Here is a 12,519-nt window from a genome sequence, read left to right as displayed (position 1 = left end):
GGAAGGCTGAGCTCAGAACTGTTTGTTTTGCGCTGCCTACGCTCTCACAGCCCTACAACATAAGGCCAGGCTTTCATTGCCTCTCCGCTGCATGAGCAAAAGAAGAAAAAAAAAAAAAAGAATTAGTTGTTTTGTAAAAGTTTGTTTTGTAAAAGTTGTAAATAAAGCAGCACTGATTCAGACTCAGATCCCCTTCCTGTCAGATGGGGTGGATGGCTTGTGTGGGTGGCTTTGGAAATACTGAGGCATGCTGAATATGTTTATACTACACTGTCCCCAAGGAGAGCTGAGCTCTGTGGTGCAGATGGATTACAGGGGGGAAAGAGTTGTTGTAGACCTTTAAAGTTCAGTGTTAATGGTGGGAGTGAAGTGGCTGCGTAGGTGTGATGTGTTCGTTTCACAGGTAGCTGGCTTTTCTGTCCGTGACGACGGAGTGTGTGTTGGGGGGGGAGAGAGACTCCCACACAGTTACCAAAAAAACATGGTGGAAAGATTGGGAATGTAAAGCTATGCTTATATCACATGTCTGATTGTGTGTAAAAGGTGTCCCTTACTGAACCCAGAATCCTCCCTGTCGCGACATGTCTCGGCTCCGTCGGCATCTTCCTGCCGTCTCTTTTACCGTTTTTGGTTCATTTTATTCTGCCTTCTTGACCTCTTCACACACACAGCAGACAGATGCATCTAGCAGGTAACGCGGAGGGGCAGGTAGGAACACTGTTTCTTATTGTATAAAGAAGAAGATATGTGTTTTCACATTTTCCGTTTCCTATTTAATTTGAAGTCATGGAGCTGGTGAACTGTGTATATAAATCATGGCAAGAATATAAATACATGGGGAGCTATTCTTAGACATGTGAATACTGGATTTAAAAAGTATTAAAAAAAAACAAAAAACAGGACTCCAGGTGGAGGTGACACGGTGGGTAGCTGTGTTGTCTCTCAGTGAGAAAGTTGCTGGTTCGATTCCTTTTTATGTAGCGTTTGTATGTTCTCCCCGTGTTTGCGTGGTTTCTCTTCGGGTTCTCCAGCTTCCTCCTACCTCCAAAAATATCCATCTTAGGTGAAGTGGTCACACCGAGTTGTCCGTATGTGTGTGTGTTACACTTTCATGTGGCCTTGTGATGAACTGGCGTGTCATCCGGTGTATACCCCGCCCTTCACCCACAGCCAGCAAGGGATAAGCTCCAGTAGACTGACCTGCAAGGCACGAGACGATTGCAACCGTCTCATTTACAAAAAAATGGATGGATGAACTTCAGGTGGATGTTGATGTAGCTGCTCATCTCATTGACGTGTAAACACTCCACTGTCTGCTGCATTTCTCATGTAAAAGCAGACCTGCTCTTTATTAATGGACCAGAGTGGAAGCATTCCTTCACTGTTTGGGTGGAAGCGAGTGTCTGTGTGTATGTGTGTGTGTGTGTGTGTGTGTGTGTGTGTGTGTGTGTGTGTGTGTGTGTGTGTGTGTGTGTGTGTGTGTGTGTGTGTGTGTGTGTGTGTGTGTGTGTGTGTGTGTGTGTGTGTGTGTGTGGGAGGGCATGCCTGAGGTTGCTGGGCCTCGGCCTTCTCCTCAACATTAATAAGGACTTCCTTCCTACCAGACAGAGTCAAACAACTGATCACTTACCAAGAAAGACATGCCCACGCATCCCAGAGCTGGCAGCAGGCTTCAGACTCTTATAAGGGCCGGCCCGTGTTCCTGAGCCACCCATCAATCAAAATGTTCGCATGCCGTTCATCTATTCACATCAGCTGTCACCCCACACTCCACCCCTGATGTGTGAGAGTGTGTTTGAGGTAAAGCTCAGAGTAAGATATTGTGGGTAGCAAACTATATCCTGGGAGACGGAGCAAAAAAATATTCCCTGTGATTCACACTTCTTCAAAAAATTACCACTTTTTCGGCCTCTTTTAAAAATGTCATGCCAAGATTTATGAGGTTAAATGTGGATTTTTATGGTGTGTATAATTTATTTCCCTCCGGTTTTTTAAATGCTTTTTTTCCCCATAATTGAATTCAATCGGCTTTTCACAACTGACTCAGTAAAACATCAGCAAAGTTTCAGCCCAACATAGCAAACCAACAATATATCATTTGCAGACTATAATTTTGCTATTCATAACTATGATTAAATTCACAATATCAAGACTCTGTTTTGTTGAATAATCAGGAAGGACATCATGATTCTATGTTCCACTGAGCATCTCCCAGAAATGTAAGGTTTGATCGGTATGAGCTACTGCTCTCAGTTTGTCTTCAAGGGAAGAAGAGATTTAAACCTTCCGTGTTCACTTCTTAGGAGGTTTGTAACAGTGAGACTCAGCAGAAACCAGTCAATCATTGGTTTCATATCATCTGGTCTTCATCTTCTGTTCACCACAGATCAGCAGATGTAGAACAAACAGTGTCTGAGATTATTTTTGCCCTGATGTTCAACACAGATATAGGAAGAAACTTTAACCTCTCAACATGATAAAGTATTAGTGAATTATTGATTAAGTGTGTATATGTGTGTATATACATACATATATAACATGATCTTATTTTAAAGATAAAATTATATATCTTACAAAAATCTTTGGGGTAATCTTAAATGTGAGATGCATGTTATGCTCCCATGATATATCCTTCAACTGAAATAATATAGCCTGCATTTTATCAGAGCTTTTAATTGTTTCAAATGTGTGCTTTTCTCCACTAACAACAGTTTCTAAACACTAAATACTATACAAATATTCAAGTTTTTGTTGCCTTCTTTGCCCAGGTCCCTCTTGAAAAAGAGATTCTTAATCTCAATGAGGCTAACCTGGATAAATAAATGTTAAATAAAATTTAAAAAGTAAATAAAAAGTGAAACATATAATAACTTTCAGCAGGAAGAAACCTCTCTCTCCAGAGAGACCTGGCTTTTTCATCACTCTAAAGTCTTACAGATGACACACATGCCACATCAATTGTGAGGACTGAATTTCAAAAAGATCCCTTGGTCTGCCTAAAGTAATACTATATTTAGGAACTGCTCCACTATATTCATGCTGAAATCACCACTCTGGCATTATCAAAGACAAACAGAAATATCGTTAACTCCATTCCTATAATACAATCTTTTTTTTTTTTTTGGATGTCTGTCCAAGTGCGTTTTCCATGGCATAGGTCGGAACAAATTCAAACTCCGGCTATTCTACAGTGCTAAGGTTCTCGGCTCTGTTTGATTAGGGCAACACACAGGAGGTCCACTGCCACAGTGTTTTCTTTACCTGGGCCCATAGCTCTTAAAAACACACAAACACTTGGGTTGTAAATGACCTGTTCATCACACAGTGACAGGAGAGGTGATTCTGGACTCATGGTGGGCCAGGTGTACAGATCAGGACAGCTTTGCTGTGCCAAGACGTGGGACCATGGAAAGTTCTGGAATCTGTCGCTGCTGGCAGGGCCGAGCACCTGAACGGGACTGGTGTTGGCTTTGCCTCCAGCTGTTTCTTTACAGACATGCTGAACGCCAGCAACAGCCAAGGGCCAAGATCAGCCCAGCAAGTCTGGCCACACACACAGGCCACTTATATGCACGCATGCACGCACACACACACAAACACACACTCACACACACACACACACAAGTATATACACTGTATGTATGTATATATTTATACTGCATAAAGTATACATCAATCACTTTTTTTAAGTGAATAAACAGTTGTGATGATAGCAATGTTGTCTCACAACAAGAAGGTTGTGGGTTCAAATCCTGATTCTGGGCCAATCTCTGTTCAGTTTGCATGTTCTCCCAGTGTGTGTGGGTTCCCTCCAGGTGTTCTGGCTTCCCCCCACTGCCTGTAGGTGTGAATATGAGTGTGAATGGCTGTCTTTAGCCTCATTTCCACTGCATAGTGCCGATTCTGCACAGGGCAGCTCTGCTTACCTTGCTGTCAGGTACACGTATCTGCAGGTGATTTTCCACTACAGGATAGTGCATCCTCAATGTAGATGAACAAACATACTGTACGTAACATAGTCTTCAGTGCGACATACACACTCTTGTCCACCTCTTGTGATTCTGTCATCGACAGGAACTTTCTGCACCTACTCAGTAAAGTGGCTGCAGTTAAAAAAAAGACAAAATATGTAGATTGCAGGAGATTCCGTGCATGAATTGCACGCCGGAAAAGACGCCAGCTCATCGCGGGACCAGAAACCTTTCTAATTCCTTTAAAGGTTGCTCAAGAAGAAATATACAAAATACTCCCTTATACAGTGGGAACACAGGAATGTTCCCACTGTAGAACCTTTAACTGGGGAAGCTTTGAAGGTGGTGTCAGTGAATAATTGCTCTGTTGAAATGAGCTTACCACACAAAAATAAACTGGCCATTCTTTGTTTTCCTTGTGTGGTCAATGGTAATTCATTGAGTAGACAGAAACGGGGTGGGTGCTTCTTTTCAGGCTTTTGTTTGCTAATTAATTACGTTCTCAACACCGACGGAGGTGACTGTGGAAATTAAATTTATTGAAATACATCAGAGCAGTTCAGCTGGCTGAGTTTCTGGAGGAGTCAAGCCTTGCTCAGGGAGTTTTGGTCAATGAGGAGGTGAACTGTTTTTGTGGCTGTACTCACAAGGAGGAATGTGTAGGTTTGTGGCTGGTGGCAAGGTACCGAATGATTAGCGGTCTTTCATGTTTAAAATGAAAATACTTACATTCGCATTACTGCAGATAAGTGGCTACAAAAGTGAAACAGGACATCGTTTTATGTTCAATTTCACTATAGCATAGTGTAATAAAAGCATTAAATGTTTTCATGTAAAAGGTCATGGTAATAAACCAGCCAGGATTTAATTTTTTACCTTTTTGTTTGTTACAGTGTCACAGGGAGGAATCTATAAAGCGTTAGCATTTTCTTTATGTTCCTTCAGCCGTGATGTCAGGGCTTCAGAATGCGCTGTGAGGTTATTGTGTTTTAAGGAAGCGGTCCACTTGTCACACTCTACAATCCGGAAACACTTTTTTCTTGTCTCACTTGCTGTATTCTACTGACACTGAAACAGTGCAAATAGAAGTAATATAATAATAATAATAATAATAATAATAATAATAATAATAATAATAATAATAATAATAATAATAATAATAATAATAATAATAATAATAATAATATGTAATATTATTATTAATAATAATAATAATAATAATAGCAATTTAAGGGTCTTCTTTCAATAAAGGAAAAATAATTCTAGATAAGAAGAAGAAGAAGAAGTTTTTTTTATTTTTGCAATAACACTTTAATCGCACTCAAACATTTTTCAATTTTACATTAGATGAAAGTTCTAAAGTGCTTAAGAAGAAGAAGAAGAAGAAGAAGAAGATGATGATGATGATGAAGAAGAAACAAAAAGATAAGGAATAACCTAATAGAACTTGGTGTAGTGGGTAGCCCTGTTGCCCCACAGAAAGAAGGTTTGATTCCTTTCTGTGTGGATTTTGTATATTCTACCAATGTCTGGTGGGTTCTCTATGGGTTCTCCAGCTTCCTCTCACCTCCAAAAGTATGCAGTTTAGGTGATTTGACCACTCTAAATTGTAGATGTAAGTGTGAGCATGTGTGGTTGTTTATCTATATGTGGCCCCGTGATGCACTTGCGAAGCGTCCAGGGTGTATCCAGCCTCTCACCTAGAGCCAACTTGGATAGGCTCCAGCGTAACCCGTGAACCACAACGCATAAAAGCAGCTGTAGACAAGTGGATTAAGGTTGTGTCTTCAACAAGAAAATGCATGGATGGATAAATCGATGTTAAGTTGTGAGGCAACTAGTGAACCCAAACGTAGCACACAGAAGGTAGATTTGATCACGCTCAAGGTTTCACTGTATAAGTCAGTGTAAATTATAGTGTCAAAATGTAGCAAATTGCTTTATTGCACCAATTATTGACAGCTGTGTCACAAAAGTTAACAAAATATGCAATCGATGTAGATTTCTGTCAATGGTAACTGTTGTCAGACCCTGTTAACTCATTTTAAAGTTAGTGCCGTAGAAAACTGTATGGCTGCACCAATCTGATTCATGCTTTTTCCCATTGTTTTGGCACAAGAAGATGACTCCCAACAATGAAGAGGTTTGATTGGGTCAGTCAAAAGGCTCTCAATAACACAAATATCAACATGTATTTTCAAAGTGCTTTAAAAAGTATGAAAACATCTGGAAAAAAGACCAAAGTCATGCGGGTCAAAATCTCAATGTAATCATAACATTTTAGCTCAATAGACCGCTGGGATGAAGTATGACCCAAATGAGTGAAAGACTTCCTGTTCGCTGTCTGTCTGCATGGGCACAGACTGGGTGGACATGGTTCTGAGCATTCATAACAAGCATTTTTCAAACTGAACTTCATCCGATGACAAGCGCGGTATATGCCATATTCAGAGCCCGACAGTGTTTTCCGGTCCAAGTTTCTTATGACGCTGTCCGACAAAGACTTTGCTCCCCAACCTGTATGGAGGCAGGAAATGGTAAAATATGTTTTTGGAAATGGAGCTGGACAGCAATGTATTAAATAACTTACTCACAACTGGGTATGCTTGACTTCCTCATGCTGTTACAAAGATTTTCATTGAATTCACCCCAAATCATTATGTTGTCACTTCAATTCCAGTCTTACATATGGCATTATATGGCTTAATGCATGTGGTTGCCACACTTATTACCTTACCAAAATGTGTCCATCACTTTTAAAAGCTTCACCAATAAACTAATTTCCATTTACTGTCCAGTGCTGATGTTGTAATTACATTTTCGCTTTCCATATCCATAGTGACTGCCAGGGCTCAAGGAACCCACCCATCTGGTCTCATTTTAATTCCCGAGTCTGCCATCTTGTAAGTCAGAAAAAAATAAGAGTTAGAGAAAGGTGACAACAGTTTTCCCTCCTAGTTTACCTCCCTGCACCACACTGAGTCTGACAAGCTGCTGAAAAATAAGACCGGGTCACATTTCAGCCTCAAAAGAATGTGCAGGGGCTGTGAGTAACCCTGTGGTCTGCTTTGGCATGTTTGGTCTGGCTCTTCATAATATCATGTAGTGTGCCATTGAGGATTGAGGGCATGAAGTGCTGAGGGCGTTCCTACTTTGGACTAAAATCAACGCCAAGACCTAATAGTAGCACTGCAATCTGTCTTCCCCCTAATATTAGCACCATGTCTTTTTTCTCCAGGGTGGCGGTTGGTCCGTTTGGCTCAGTGCATCTTCTTTGACCTCACATTCGGTCATGGCATAATCAGCAAATGAATACAATTCAACATTGACAGTGATTAAGATGTTTTTACCCCGTTGTGACTCAAAGGAAGCCAGCGAGCAAAAACATCCTCTATAGAAGTCATTCCTAAAAGCAAATAGGATTATTAAATTGATCCTTTATGCATCTTGACATCTCACATGTATTAACAACTTGAGCTATTTTTGCCACATGGTTTTATGATTGAACTCCATTCAGGAAATCTCATGGAGCTGCCTTCTCTTTTATCAAAACCAGAAGTGCTGGCGATGGCGAATAAAGCAGAAGGAGTCCAGTTACACAGAGCAATAAGCGTTTTTTCCTCAAAGGACTGGACATGAACTTAAAGATAACTCGGACTTTGCATTTAAAATCACGGTTGACATTCAATAGCCACCCCCACCCTTGCCCCCCGCTGGCAATTGTTGCACCTTTTACATCGCAGGGCAGCCTTCTACTATTTCACCTGTGCTGAATTTGCAGGAATACTCATATCCTTACCCGAAAGCGAAGAGCTTGTCAATTAAATCAGAAGCCGATCTCTGGTCAATCAAGCCACCCAGTATGCGCACTCACTCTGAATTAAAATTAAAATTGATATCCTCGGCAACGCCAATGTTTTTTGTTATGCCACTAAATGTCGGCGATTTATCATTCAAACTTCCCAGGGTTTTGTGTAGGTACTTTTGGACCTCAGGTTCAGTGGGTTTGATGCTCAGCCAGGGACAATATCAAAACCATGCCAAGAGTCCAAGCTGTGAACGCTTGTCTGAGAGTTACCGTAAATCCTTCTGCTCGCACCACTAAGAAGCTCAGAAAGCCACAGCCCTGCTATTTGCTACCCCTGTGGTCCTTACAGGTAGCCATTGAGACTCCCCAAATTATGATCTCCATACATAGGGGAGCAATGCAAGAACAGTGCTCAATGGATAAAGGCTTACCTGTTGCCCCTTATTTTCCTCAGTGGATAAGGACTGGGCTGTCAGCTTTGCTCTGTCTTGATTAATCTGACACTTTATTGGACATGATCTTGATGATTAATGGTATATTATCCTGGACAGTTGCCCTTGAGATAAAAACATTTAGATTTCAGATATTTTCTGGTTAAACCTGATATTCCTAGTCGTTATTCCTTAACACTACACACTTATGAACGTGATGTCTACATCTGTTTAATTAACTACTTAAGCTATCTCACTGTGCATGTTCAGTTCAATTATGACTACTTTAATATCCCACCTGCTTTACTTAACCTTATTTAAAATGTAGTTAATATTAATTTCCTTTAATAAAGTGTAATGATTACTGCACTTAATGTGTTTCCTATTTTACCACTGGTGAATAAAAATTTAACTTTCCACATCTTAGCAGTGGTTCAATTACATCTGTGGATCATGGTTTATTTATGTTCCTCCATACTGATAGATTTCACTGGAAAGTCTAAAAACTATGAATTAGCATAATATAATAAACATGACGACGTCCTCAATGTAGACTTCTTTTTCAAGGTGAAAATGGTCCGTCAGAGGGGTCCAGAAGGTGAAGTCCAACACTGCCCCCACCAGGAGTTCCCAGCAGGGATCTTGGATCACACATCAAGGTCTGTTGGAGCCCCCATCCTCCACCTCCACCCCACCCTCCACCCCCGACCCCTGTTGAGGCCTCTGTGATGAGGAGGAGCCAAAATTGAGTGGGCCGGAGGAGACAACACACCATAGCTGTGTGCAACTGCACAGTGAGTCCTTTCGCTCATTGCCATGCTGTAGCTGACCGCAGGATTGCAGTGTTTACTTAAGAGCCGGTGCATAAGAGAAAGGCGGACCACCGGCAGTCACCACCCGTTGGGTCCTGGGCAAGACCTGGGGTTCATCTTTGTTGAAAATGGCTCCAGAACCTGCCGCCTCCCACCGGGATGTTCTATATTTAGCAACAAACTGAAAACCCTCTTCATTCTTAAAAAGCTGTTTAGGTTCAGAGAAGGACGGATAGCGATGCTACTCCCCTGTGGGCCTCAGAGGTGCCTCTCTTTGCCCTGAGCTCACCTGTACAAGATGTTTACCTGTGCCGTCTTACCTACAATGGTCTTACAAAAGACATCCAGATAGAGAAACCCACCGAGAGTTGTCATTATGTGAAATAGCTACTCCGGACCACAGGAGGAAGGTAATGAGCTCAGTATCTAATGTACTGCAAACAGATGTAAGCACTCTTACAAAGTCAACTGAATTTGATCAGTGTAAACGGAAATTTTGACACTTCCTTCTGAACTTTTGACATACTTTCCAGTTATCATAAAGTTAGTCTAAAACAGCTTACAGTTGCTAAATTCTCCACCCACAGAATTCACAAATGCTCCTGAATAAAAAGTTCTTTAAAAAAAGAAAATTTAAATTAAATTATTATGCTGCTTGGTTATAAGAACACAGGATTTCTTTTCTAAATGGAGGTCTCTTCCTTCTCTTGCAGGTCAAACTTTCTCCAAAGTATCCAAGTGTTTAATATTTGACTAATTTTCTTCAACTCTTTGAGAATCTAGGATGTCTGCTTTTATCCGAATGAATGTGACAATTTGCTGACTCTGTCTTTTTCAGTTTGCATGCTTTCCTACTCTTCTCAACGTCTCATTGCACTCAGGAGGAGTTTGAATCCAAGACAGGACATGCGTATTACATGTTTTCATTTGCCCTCATATATGCCTGAATAGTGAAACAATCCTTCTTTTCATGCCCATGGTTTCATTCAGTGGGTGGCGAGAGCACCACTATGATTGAGGATGAGGGAGCAGGGTGATTTTTTCCAAGGTGAGCACCTCACAGGAGATGACTGCTCGCTGCCATTAGTTTAAGTGCAGGAGTGTCAGTTAACCCGATACTGGCACCAGGAATACTTAATGCCAGATGGAGGCAGCTGTCCTTGAAGTTGTAACAAGAAGGCACAGAGAAACAAGCCTTTATTCAGTATGAGAGAACACCGAAAAAAATTGATAACTTAGCAAGGTTACCACAAAGTGTATGTTAAACCCCACATAGGAAAGGGGGGGATAAAGTAGATTGAAAGGGGTGGGGAGGGGAAAGCGTCCAAAGTGGATAAAAACACAGTTTAGATGTTGCTGACTGTAATTTTTGATTGCATTCAAAATACGCGGGAATATAAAACAAAGCCGCGGTTGTCACGCTCAAGGGTTCAGCTGCTGAAGAGGTGTCAAATTATTGTACCTCAGCTGGATACATCAGTGGTGGAATCCAGGAGGTGAGAAAAGTGCCAAACCCAGCAGACTTTGGCACATTTGTCCTTTACCGCTGGCACATATGAGCCACGCTGTGAGGCTTCAGAGCAAAGATAGGCCCCTGGTGTTTTACTACTCTAAACTACGAGCGGCTACTACAGCCGAACAATTGAATCTACCTCCTGGAAGGACAGTAAATGTGACCACAAATGCTTCTTCCACATGATGTGCCACTTGTCTACCAAACCAAATAGTTCTGATGAGGGTCAGGCTAAAATGCAGTCCGTTCGGTCAGAAAGACAGTAGGAGCCCCGAAGGATTAAATTTTCACGATTGAATAAATAAGATCTTATCAGCTGAAGTACCAGGATTTTGGGGCATGTGTCCTGGCTGCAGTAGGCACATTGCTTAAAGATATTAACTTGACACCAGAAGGAAATTACAAACACAGTAATGTCAGGCAATGGAAGCACCTCAAATATAGGTCCCTGAAGGGGTCTGTCTTGAGGTCTCAACTTTTAATCCGCTGCCTTTTCTTTTTCATTTTTCATTTTTTTGTACTTAATTGGAAATTGAGCTCAAGTCCTGCCAAGCATTGCAATAAATTTGCTGAATGCACTGAGCTGTTGCCATGTTGTCTGATCTGGCGCTTGTACTTAGGAGTGCTGCTGAGTCTCTGTTGATTGTCTACTCCTCATTCATTAGGAAAGGTCCATGCTGACACTCCCAAACAGTGACTCCTCCTCACTTGAGTGAGAGGCCCTGAGATCAGAGCCAAAGCATCCAGGAAAGAGAGGAAACAGTTGAGGGCCATGGTGGTGTCACAACCGACATCACAAGAAGCTTTTGAGAAGTCTTTGGCTCTTCCCTTACTGGTCCGTTACCAGTGTTCAGCCATGTGGACAGAAAAGCTAAGCAGAGGTAGGTCTGTAGAGAGGTTCAGCCAAGTTAAGCACGGAAATATTTCTTTCCTGTTAACTCAGGAGTCTGGCAGTCACCTGTGGGAGGTTGCCCTCTTTAGTCGCGACCTGCTGGCCATTCGGTTCAACCATGTCAGACGTGTAAAAAAAAAAAAAGAGACATACCTGGTGCTCAATCAAGAATGAAGTCCAGTCTGTGGTTTCTATCTTGTGTTGTCTGTCGCTGTCTTTAAACAGTGAAAAGGTTCCCTTTTTTTGCAGGTGAAAAGAAATTTCCTTAGTTATTGAGGTATACAGTTGCTGAAGATTCTAACACAGGAGACCCAGGTCTGTGCTTCTGGTTAGTAGATACATTGAAGCTTGGGCGAAGCTGGGAATTGTGTTTGGCCCACAGCAGCTTGCTAACACATGCTCTTCTTTCACCTTCTTCAAATATCTTTTGGCCGCTTGAGGGAGTGGGCATTAAATTTAGACTTAGAACGTCTATTTGATGAATTTGTTAAAAAAAACAAAAAACTGTGACTGTGTTCTTATTTTGAACATACCATGTTTGTAATGATCCATAACTAAAATAAAGAGATGAGTTCACTCCTATTGTCTTTGCCATTCTCAGACCAATACTCTACTTAAACACTCCCTATTTATGTTAATTAAATCTCACCATCTGTGTGGTTGAGGCAAAACTATAGCAAATATGACATTTTACCACGTGTTTTAGCATCCAGCTGGAACAACCACTAGTAGCTTACAGAGCTCAGCCTTTCAGATTTGTTACAGGTGATCATCATGTCATGAATTGGGCTTTAACTTTGGATTATTGACTTTTTGCAATTATTATATTATTCCTTTACCTCTGGTGAACAGGGATTGTACAGTGGGTTTTTAGAGCTCTCTACTGCAGCTGAAAATAATCAAAGAATTAAGTTGCCATAACATCAAAACAATGAGCTGAAAGACAATAAAAGGCTCTGTGGAACTGAGAGGAAGAGCTGAGTCAAGCTGTAATTCTCTATGGGTCTGTTATCATAAGCAACCCCATTCACATTACACATAATCATTTGGCCCATTTTAATGTTAAAATATTGATTATGGCAGCTTTAACTG

This window comes from Antennarius striatus, chromosome 4 (assembly GCF_040054535.1).
Source record: "Antennarius striatus isolate MH-2024 chromosome 4, ASM4005453v1, whole genome shotgun sequence".
NCBI classification, from domain to species: Eukaryota; Metazoa; Chordata; class Actinopteri; order Lophiiformes; family Antennariidae; genus Antennarius; species Antennarius striatus.
Note: the sequence above shows the minus strand (reverse complement) of the source record.